The 11428-nt window shown below is 41.5% G+C and overlaps 1 pseudogene across 1 annotated transcript; it reads left to right on the top strand.

The window, feature by feature from the left end:
* The first annotated feature begins 5878 nt into the window (after nucleotides 1–5878).
* LOC308468911 (tigger transposable element-derived protein 1 pseudogene) lies at nucleotides 5879–9393 on the top strand (annotated as a pseudogene). The gene is made up of 4 exons (XR_013991562.1): nucleotides 5879–5924; nucleotides 7020–7062; nucleotides 7177–8697; nucleotides 9386–9393. The product of XR_013991562.1 is annotated as a tigger transposable element-derived protein 1 pseudogene (transcript).
* Nucleotides 9394–11428: the final 2035 nt, after the last annotated feature.

Genomic DNA, 11428 nt, shown 5'->3' with positions numbered 1-11428 from the left:
GTTTACTATTGTCATACTAAATATCCCCATCTGATGTCTGTGCATTTTTTAATTTACCCAAATAAATAACTTTGCATTTATGGTTTTTGAATTTTATTTTCATGGGATATTTAGTATTTAGTATACCAAATTTCTGTTCTGCCAAGGACATTTTGAATATTATTCCTGTCTTCCGTTAGCATTCCCTCCCAATTTTATTTTTTTGCCATCTGCAATTTTAATACAGAGTCCCATCACTTCTTCATCTAATCCGATTGGGCAAAGCTTTGTCCCTCCAGATGTTGCTGAACTACATTGGCTATTTACAATGGCCATTGCTGCCATGGCTGGTGGCCAAATATCTGCAGAGCCAGAGGTTCCTGTCAACAGAACTAGATAATTGATAAAACTGTTGATGTGCACCATGCCCAGAACAGAGACCTGCGACACCCCAAACAAAGCCTCTCTACAGTTTGATGGGAAGCAGTTAGTGAGTTTTCTTTGAGAATGGTTTCTCAGACACACCACTAGAAATCCAATTAAAACAAACATTTTGGCAGGATTTATTCTTTACAAACCCATGCTGGTTTCTACTAATTACTGTATTGTTATAAAAATGCTTACAAAGTGACTCCTTTATAATGATCAGTTTCAGTGTGTTCCCTGGTACCAAAGTCAGACAGATCAGTCTCTAAATTCCTGAGTCTTCCTTCTCTTCCCATTGTGAGCTTTAACTGGATATGTGTTTTATTTTAAAGTATATTTTATTAACTTTTCCATTATTGCAATGGTCCAGAACTGGAGGTTCCAGGGCTGGCTCACCCATGAGGCAAGGTTAGGGGACTGCCTCAAGGGGCAGGATCCACTGAGACACCAGATCCCAGTGTCAATCTTTCTTCTCCCTTGTTCCTGATGTTCCTGATGTAGATCTTCTCTTTTGATTTACAATGTGATGGTACATGTTTATTATTATTATTATTATTATTATTAAATTATAATGTAATGTATTGTTTGTTTGCTACATAAAGTCTCTAGAAAACATAAAATCGGAAAAAGTAACAATATGTTACAATAAAAACTACACAATAGGACAGACCCAGTATAACAGCAGTCCCCTGAAATAAAAATAATTTTAAAATGGTGGCAAACCATGTCATTCAGCAATACTCTAAAACCCAAAGAATGTGGAACCCAAAGGATATTTCACTTTTTCACTTTAAATATTTATATACCACCCAATAACAAAGGGTTTTGCGCTGTTTGCTAATAGCAATTGAAACCACAAAATGCAATATAAGTGAGAACATTAATGGAGCAGAACTAGAGGAATTCACAGATGCCTCATTTGGGGAGTGGGCAGCTAAAAACATGAAGAACTGTTCCCACAATGCACACACAAAACGAGTTGGTTGTAGCTATTTTGGAACAAGACAAAACAAGAAGGTATGTTGGTGATTTGGCTGTGCTAAGCTACATTGAATAAATAGCGCCCTTATGTTATTCTGCAGCAGATATGATAGAACATAATCCAGCCGAAGTTTGTATTTAAGTATTTAAGTCCAACTGAACACAGTAGGAGAGATCCATACACACACTTAACAGTGCAATGCAAATGGTATACTCTCAGAAGTCCCATTTTGTTACCGTATTTTTCGCTCTATAACACGCACCCGACCATAACACCCACGTAGTTTTTAGAGGAGGAAAATCCGTAGGCATGCCACCCGTAGGCATTCCCTCCATAACACGCACAGACATTTCCCCTTACTTTTTAGGAGGAAAAAAGTGAGTGTTGTGGTGCAAAAAATTGGTAATTGGTAACAGTACCAGGTAAGTGTATTTTAGAATTTCAGCCTTTCCCCCCCATAAAAGTCAATGATGCTTAAATGTGCTTAACACTGCAAATGATTTTAAATAAGAAATGTTTACAATGTAAGTAAGAAAAAGAAATGGACAAGTGAATAAAATGCAAAATTTAAATACTTGATAGTGGCATTTTTACCAGCAGATGTCATCTTACTATATCAATATAAGATGTTTTAATTGTTTCATTGTATATGTATACACACACACACACACACACACACATTTATATCTGTAGGAGGAAACAGAATATTCTAAATGTTATTTTAATATTTGTGAGGGGCACCATAACACCCTCAGACACACTCCAAGACCACCTGCAGCACCCAATTTTTATTTTTAAAATGAGATTTCTATTTTGTCATTTGACTGAGTTTATTTATTTATTTTTACCAGACATCTTTATTGAAAGTTAAAAAATATATAATTATATGTGCACTAAACATGGTGAGATGTAAATAAAAGAAATAAAAAGAAGTAGAGAAACAGCACCTGTGTAGAAGGGAAAGTAAAGGGGGAAGGAGAGAAAACCCCCCAAAATTGTATATTTTACAAAGTTATTATTGTACTTTACCAGATCTTAACCTATTACAGTATTTGTAAGAATGGATTCCAAATATCATTGAATTTGTCCATGGCAAGTCTGCATTTAATGCAAGGTTTTGAGTTTGTATAAGTCTTCAATCCAGTCGTAGAAGGGAGCTGCATTTTCATTTTTCCAGTCATTTTGCTGTGGTAAGGGCGCAGAGAGTCCACTCATATCATCCTTTTGTAAGGTTCCATGTGCTGGAAAAGGATATTTTGCACTGTAAATGTAAGGTTATTCCGTACAGTTCTTTTGATAGTTTCAATTACCTTCTGCCAAAAATCTTTCAATATAGGACAATAAAAAAGCATGTTTTAGAGAAGCATTATCCCTATTGCATCTCCAACAGTTAGATACCTTAGATAGCCCTTTTTAAAATAAACATAATGGGGTCCAGTGGACATCACCAGATGGGCAGCATGAAAATCAGATTGATTATATTCTCTGCAGCCAAAAGCAAGACCTGGAGCTGACTGTGGCTCAGATCATCAGCTTCTTATAGCAAAATTCAAGCTTAAACTGAAGAAAGTAGGAAAAACCACTGGGCCAATAAGATACAATCTAAATCAAATCCCTTATGAATACACAGTGGAAGTGAGGAACAGGTTTAAAGATTTAGATTTGGTGGACAGAGTGCCTGAAGAACTATGGATGGAGGCTTGTGACATTATACAGGAGGCAGCAATGAAAACCACCCCAATGAAAAGGAAATGCAAGAAAGCAAAGTGACTATCCAACGAGGCCTTACAAATAGCGGGAGAGAGAAGGCAAGCAAAATGCCAGGGAGATAGTGAAAGATACAGAAAATTGAATGCAGATTTCCAAAAAATAGCAAGGAGAGACAAGAGGGCCTTCTTAAATGAGCAATGCAAATAAAGAGGAAAACAACAAAATGGGAAAAACCAGAGATCTGTTCAAGAAAATTGGAAATATGAAAGGAACATTTTGTACAAAGATTACCATAATAAAAGACAAAAGTGGAAAGGACCTAACAGAAGCAGAAGACATCAAGAAGAGGTGGCAAGAATACACAGAGAAATTATACCAGAAAGATATGGATGTCTCGTACATCCCAGGCAGTGTGGTTGCTGACCTTGAGCCAGACATCCTGGAGAGTGAAGTCAAATGGGCCATAGAAAGCACTGCTAATAAAAAGGCCAGGGGAAGTGATGATATTCCAGATGAACTATTAAAATTTTTAAAAGATGATGCTGTTAAGGTGCTACACTCAATATGCGAGCAAGTTTGGAAAACTCAGCAGTGGCCATAGGATTGGAGAAGATCAGTCTACATCCCAATCCCAAAGAAGGGCAGTGCCAAAGAACGCTCCAACTACCGCACAATTGCACTCATTTCACACGCTAGCAAGCTTATGCTTAAAATTCTACAAGGCAGGCTTAAGCAGTATGTGGACCGAGAACTCCCAGAAGTGCAAGCTAGATTTTGAAGCGACAGAGGAACCAGAGACCAAATTGCAAACATGCGCTGGATTATGGAGAAAGCTAGAGAGTTCCAGAAAAACATCTACTTCTGCTTCATTGACTACGCAAAAGCATTTGACTGTGTCGACCACAGCAAACTATGGCAAGTTCTTAAAGAAATGGGAGTGCCTGATCACCTCATCTGTCTCCTGAGAAATCTCTATGTGGGACAAGAAGCTACAGTTAGAACTGGATATGGAACAACTGATTGGTTCAAAATTGGGATAGGAGTACAACAAGGCTGTATATTGTCTCCCTGCTTATTTAACTTATATGCAGAATTCATCATGTGAAAGGCTGGACTTGATGAATCCCAAAGATTGCTGGAAGAAATATCAACAACCTTAGATATGCAGATGACACAATCTTGATGGAGGCTGGAATTAAAGAACCTTTTAATGAGGGTGAAAGAAGAGAGTGCAAAATATGGTCTGAAGCTCAACATCAAAAAAACGAAGATCGTGGCCACTGGTCCCATCACCTCCTGGCAAATAGAAGGGGAATAAATGGAAGCAGTGAGAGATTTTACTTTCTTGGGTTCCATGATCACTGCAGATGGTGACAGTAGTGACGAAATTAAAAGACGCCTGCTTCTTGAGAGAAAAGCAGTGACAAACATAGACAGCATCTTAAAAAGCAGACATCACCTTGCCGACAAAGGTCCGTATAGTTAAAGCTGTGGTTTTCCCAGTAGTGATGTATGGAAGTGAGAACTGGACCATAAGGAAGGCTGATCGCCGAAGAATTGATGCTTTTGAATTCTGGTGCTGGAGTAGACTCTTGAGAGTCCCATGGACTGCAAGAAGATCAAACCTATCCATTCCGAAGGAAATCAGAAGGGGGTGACAGAGGACAAGATGGTTGGACAGTGTTCTCGAAGCTACCACCATGAGTTTCACCAAACTGTGGGAGGCAGTGGAAGACAGGAGTGCCTGGCGTGCTCTGGTCCATGGGGTCACAAAGAGTCGGACACCACTAAATGACTAAATAACAACAAATGGGGTCCAGTATATTCTAAATATATTTTGTTGTTGTATGAGCCTCAATCTAAGGTCCAGAGACACCCTTGTTATAGCACTTTAAACAGTTTATCACTCTATGGTCAAAATTGAGATCTCTAATTCTTTATTCCATTCTTCCCTCAGTTTATCAAATTGGTTTGCTAGTAGCAAAGATTTATATATGTTAATGGCCAGTTTTTTTGTTGCGTAAGAATTAATCAGCTGCTTCAATATCTCTGGGGTCTCTGAGACTGTAAAAGCTGTTGGTCTGTAGATGGTGGTTAGCAAATGTTTTATCTGGAGATACTGCCATTGAGCATTTGTAGGTGATCTGTATTTGTCTCTTAAGACGGAATAAGTATAAAATTCATCCTCTTTGTTTATCAGCTGGTCTAATGTTAAGACACCCAAATTCATTGAATTTATTTATATGTTGCTTTTCCACAATAAGCTGTGCCCTAAGCAGCTTACAGCAAACATTCAAAACATTGAAATACAAAGCATTAGAAAGGCAAATATATAAAATACAGAACATGTAAGTAAATTTAAAAATGACAAAAGCCAACAATTTGGCAAACACAGAATAAATTCAGTATTACCCCCCCACCCCCCAACTAATCTAGGTTTTCGTAGATAAATACAAACTAAAACAAGAGTTAACCAACAACAGAGTTTCTGGTATGGGTCTCCAAGGAGCCTGGTTTTACAGTGGTGCCCCGCAAGACGAACGCCTCGCAAGACGAAAAACTCGCAAGACGAAAGGTTTTTTCGTTTTCGAGTTGCTTTGCAAGACGAATTTCCCTATGGGCTTGCTTCGCAAGACGAAAACGTCTTGCAAGTTTGTTTCCTTTTTCGTAAAACCGTTAAAACCCAGGGTGCATTGCTGGAAGAGGTGCAGTTGCGACTTGACCTCGAGGAGCAACACATTGCACGCGGTGTGGTGGCCTTTCTGATCTTTTTAAAGAGTTTGCTGGATTTTTGAAGCTTTTCCAAAACTTCTTTTGCAGCTGTTTGGTAAGTTAAACTTTTAAAACTTTTTTGGGGGGTTTTGGATTTTGGGTTGGGGTGTTTAGAATTCAAGGACTTGGTGTTGGGGAGGGGTTTGCAAGAATCTGGGAGCTTGTGTGGTTTTTTTCTGCATTTTTATGATTTTCTGTGACCATTGGGCCATGTTTATTTTTTTTTAAAAAAAAAATCTGGGTTTGAATTTTTGAATTTCTGTGTGCTGGGTGGCTGGGGGAACAGCTGGGGAGGGGTTTGCAGGAATCTGGGAGCTTGTGTGGTTTTTTTTTTGAATTTTTATGATTTTCTGTGACCATTGGGCCATGTTGTTGTTTTTTGAAAAAAAATTCTGGGTTTTGAATTTCTGTGTGCTGGGTGGCTGGGGGAACAGCTGGGGAGGGGTTTGCAGGAATCTGGGAGCTTGTGTGGTTTTTTTTTTTTAAATTTTTATGATTTTCTGTGACCATTGGACCATGTTGTTGTTTTTTGAAAAAAAATTCTGGGTTTTGAATTTCTGTGTGCTGGGTGGCTGGGGGAACAGCTGGGGAGGGGTTTGCAGGAATCTGGGAGCTTGTGTGGTTTTTTTTTTTAATTTTTATGATTTTCTGTGACCATTGGACCATGTTGTTGTTTTTTGAAAAAAAATTCTGGGTTTTGAATTTCTGTGTGCTGGGTGGATGGGGGAACAGCTGGGGAGGGGTTTGCAGGAATCTGGGAGCTTGTGTGGTTTTTTCTGCATTTTTATGATTTTCTGTGACCATTGGGCCATGTTGTTGTTTTTTGAAAAATTTTCTGGGTTTTGAATTTCTGTGTGCTGGGTGGCTGGGGGAACAGCTGGGGAGGGGTTTACAGGAATCTGGGAGCTTGTGTGGGTTTTTTTTTTTTTGAATTTTTATGGTTTTCTGTGACCATTGGGCCATGTTGTTTTTTTTTGAAAAATTTTCTGGGTTTTGAATTTCTGTGTGCTGGGTGGCTGGGGGAACAGTTGAGGAGGGGTTTGCAACAGTTGGGGAGGGGTTTGCAACAGTTGGGGAGGGGCTGGGGGAACAGTTGAGGTTTTTGAAGACTTTAGTGATTTTTAAAGCTTTCCCAAAACTTCTTTTGCAGCCATTTGAGGATTTTGAAGACTTTGGTGATTTGCAGCCATTTCGTAAGTTAAACTTTTAAAACTTTTTTTGGGGTTTTTGGATTTTGGGTTGGGTGTTTGGAATTCAAGGACTTGGTTCTGGGTTTGAATTGCTGATTTTTTTTTTCTTTTTCTGAGTTTACAAAGGTAACAGCTGTGCTGCCATGGGACCCAAGAAGACTGCTGCTGCTGCTGCTGCGGAGGCCGGCGAGAGGAAGAAGGAGAAGGTGACGCTGGAGATGAAGAAGGAGATCATCCGGAAGCACGACGGTGGAATGCGTGTGACGGACCTCGCCAGGGAGTACGGCAGGAACCCATCGACCATCGGGACCATCCTGAAGATGAGGGAGAAGATCCTTGCGACTGATGCAGCCAAGGGAGTCACCAGGATCGTGAAGAACCGCCCAGCTGTTCTGGAGGAGGTCGAGAAGTTGCTGCTCATCTGGTTAGAAGAGAAGCAGCGTGCAGGGGACACAGTGACTGAGGCCGTCATTTGTGAGAAGGCCAAGGCCTTGCACGCAGACCTCATCTGGGAACAGCCAGGAACCTCGGCCGAGCCAGAAGTCTTCAAGGCAAGCAGAGGCTGGTTTGACCGGTTCAAGGCAAGATCTGGAATCCACAGCGTGGTCAGGCATGGAGAGGCTGCCAGTTCTGATGTTCCTGCGGCTGAAGACTTTGCCTTGGAGTTCCTGGAGGTTGTGAAGACGGAGGGCTACGTTCCACAGCAGGTCTTCAACTGCGACGAGACCGGGCTGTTTTGGAAGAGGATGCCCAAAAGGACTTTCCTCACACAGGAGGAGGCCAAGTTGCCTGGCCACAAGCCCATGAAGGACCGTCTGACCCTGCTCTTCTGTGCCAACGCAAGCGGCGACCTGAAGATCAAGCCCCTGCTGGTGTACCACTCGGAGAACCCACGGGCCTTCAAGAAACACAAGGTCGACAAGGGGCAGCTGAGTGTCATGTGGCGATCCAACAGCAAGGCTTGGGTCACACGTGTGCTGTTTGTGGACTGGGTCAATCTTGCTTTTGGCCCTGCTGTCAAACAGTACCTGCTGGACAACGACCTGCCGCTGAAGGCTTTGCTTCTGATGGACAATGCTCCTGCTCATCCTAAAGGCCTTGAGGTGGACTTGTTGGAGGAGTTCAGCTTCATCAACATCATGTTCCTGCCGCCTAACACCACGCCACTGCTCCAGCCGATGGATCAGCAGGTCATCGCCAATTTCAAGAAACTCTACACCAAGGAGCTTTTCAGGCGATGCTTCGAGGTGACTGATTGCACCACCATCACCCTGCGGGAATTCTGGAAGGACCACTTCGACATTGTCACCTGCTTGAAGATGATCACCACGGCCTGGAACGGGATCAGCCAGAGAAATTTGAATTGCGCTTGGCGCAGCCTGTGGCCGGACTGTGTGGCACCAAGTGACTCTGATGCACCAGAGTCAACAGTGGTGCAGGACATTGTTGCCTTGGGGAGGACCATGGGCCTGGAGGTCACAGAGGAGGACGTCTGCGAGCTGGTGGAGGAGCACGACCACGAGCTGACCACCCAGGAGCTGGTTGAACTGCAGTCAGAGGTTGCGCAGAAGCAGGCCTCGCTGGAAAAGGAGGAAGCAACTGAGGAACGGCCGTCCTCCAAAGAACTGAGGGACATTTGCCAGAAGTGGAAGGAGGTGCAGGCTTTTGCAGAGCGGCACCACCCTATCAAGCACGTGGCACATGACCAAGCGAACACTTTTGATACAACGGTCATGTTGCCTCTCAGGGAGCTGCTGAAAAGGCGGATGAAGCAGCAGACCATGGACAGGTTCCTCAGCAAGAAGCAAAGAGTGGAAGAGGAACCTTCTTCGAGTGGTCCCCCAGAGTCTTAGAAAATGTAATGTACCCTTTTTTGATTTTTAAATGTTTTTCCTGTCATGTTTAGAAACTTAATTTATTGTTCCTTCAATTTTTGATATGCTCTTTAAAGTATGTGTGACTTTAAAGAGCAGTTAATAAACTCTTGTTGTACCAAATTTGGCTTTGTTTGGACTTTTTTTGACCATAGGAACGCATTAATTGAATTTCAATGCATTCCTATGGGAAACCGTGCTTCGCAAGACGAAAAATTCGCTAGACGAAAAAACTCGCGGAACGAATTAATTTCGTCTTGCGAGGCACCACTGTAATACAGTTCAGAATGGAGGAGGAGATTACATACAACTGGCTCCTATATCCTTACTCCAGAGAAGGCTGATAGGAGCAAAAAGCATATATTAGTTGCAAGTACCAACTGTGTGTACTTATTGCAATTGAGAGGTATTGCCTTTTGGTGGAGCTGTTTTGGTCTGTTTCCTTTGTCTAGGCGTGTAAGCATTTTGCCTGTTTTGGATGGGGGGTGGGATCTGAGCACTGATTAGTTTTCTTCTCTGATATGGCTATTTTGCGGTGCTGATGACTTTTAAAAAAATAAAAATAAAAAATGCTTTTCAAGTGTGCCCCTGGACTCCTAAAGGTTTGTGGCTCCTATACCATTGCCATGCTTGATTTCTTAAAATATCTTGCACTTAAGCTTAGTAATTTTACCGTGGTGGGTGAATTAAACTGTTAAAGCAACACACAGTAAATAGATGGTAACAGAACAAGCATTGCAGCAATTTACAATAAATAAAACATAGCACTGCTATTTCTGGATCACAATTCCCTGTAATTGTGGAAGTGTCTCCCCTAAGCAAAGCTCTTTATGTTTTAGGGAATTATTATCATGTGCTCAGCTCAGGCCATCTAGAATGTTGAGTACTGATTATGGACTATTACAGCTCTTTGAAATTTTATTAAAATAATAAGCTCATTGCCAGCTAAAGGTATGTAATTATATACTTGAAAATAACTATCATTTAGGCTCTGCAGTAAAAAGCACCATGTAGCCTCTATAAATTCCCACTTGTGCTGTTCAAAAATGACCCCCTTCTCAATTATTCTGATAAAACTCATGCAGACTAGGAGTTAACTTTGGATTGTAGGGCTGTATCTAGTGGAGAAGCATTTATTCAATTGAAGGCACCATTATAGTCAGTATCTGCTAAATAATGTAGACATGCTGACCCTTCGAGCTTTGGGTTTTCCCTTTTAAAGAGAGGGATTGATTTATGCAGTTTGTAACTGGTGAGTGTAGCATTTAGGAAGAAAGCATGAATTTGGCTAGTTTGTTCAAATCAATATCTCAAATCCAGCTTTTCTATTTATTTATTTATTTTGCTTTTTTGGTACCCAGACCCACACATACCCCTTGCCTGTCCTCACCTGCCACACCTCTTGTCCCTAGTTTTTCACCAGCCATACATTGAGTCCTTTCTTCAATTATATACTTCTTTCACTCACTGTTCCCTCAGGTCCGAACTTACCAGCTCTGTAGTTGCTCCACTAACATGGTTACACCCCACCCCCAAATACAATTAAATCACAGAGACTGTAGCTTACCCATCACAGAGCTACAATTCCCAGCATGTTTAACAAACTATAGTTTCCAGGATTCTTTCAAGGGAAGACACGTGCTTTAAATGTATGGTGTGTTTGCAGCCTAAGACTCTAGACTGGGTTTGCCCAACATGATGCCCAGGATCAATCAGAAGGGGGGGGGGGAGGAGGGCCATTTAAGCTCAAATGCATGGGTGTAGCCAAGGGGGGGACAGCTCCCCCCCAAATTAAATAAAACAATATAATTTCTTAACTAACCAATCACATCAGTTCCACTCCCCTAACAAAAGTCCTGGCCCCCCCCCCCAACAAAAATCCTGGCTACATGCTTGTTTTTAAGCACATGGCATCCAATTGTGAAACACTCTTAACAGCTTGGAGCTGCAGATTCAAGCGAGCAAGAGATGTGATTTGGTAAAAGACAGTATGTTTTTTGGTAACAGATGCATATTTTGCCATTCGCTCAATGTTAAAAGTGAATGGCACCAAGATTTTTCCTCAATAATTAGTGCATTTGCGCATAAAACGGCTAGAAAAGCATTTGTTAAATTAAGCATTTATTAAACCCTCTGCTAAAAAACCCACTTGACATCTCTGCTTATTTGCCTGATCTGGAGGCTGTGGATTTCGCTGATGTTGCTTAAAGGGGGGTCCAGGCATAAAAGAGGAAAGGATGAGGGACAGCCTTCCTAAGTTTGTCTATTTTTCTTATTGTGCCTGCACTCTCCTAGGATAGGGCCCACAAAGGGGAGCTATTATTTCTTATGTAACTTTATTATGCTATTGGACAAAAGGGTCTTTTGTATATTAACATATTGGAATAAATAATACTGTATATTTGGACCTAATGGTGTGGATATTGGGAGACCTGCTTAGGTCTAGTGTTTCACCCATCTACCTGTGTGGGAGTACCCACGTGGTGCCACATTTC

The sequence above is a fragment of the Podarcis pityusensis genome (genome assembly GCF_964106645.2).
Source record: "Podarcis pityusensis genome assembly, chromosome: Z".
Lineage (NCBI taxonomy): Eukaryota > Metazoa > Chordata > Lepidosauria > Squamata > Lacertidae > Podarcis > Podarcis pityusensis.
This window is presented reverse-complemented; position numbering and strand designations above follow the sequence as displayed.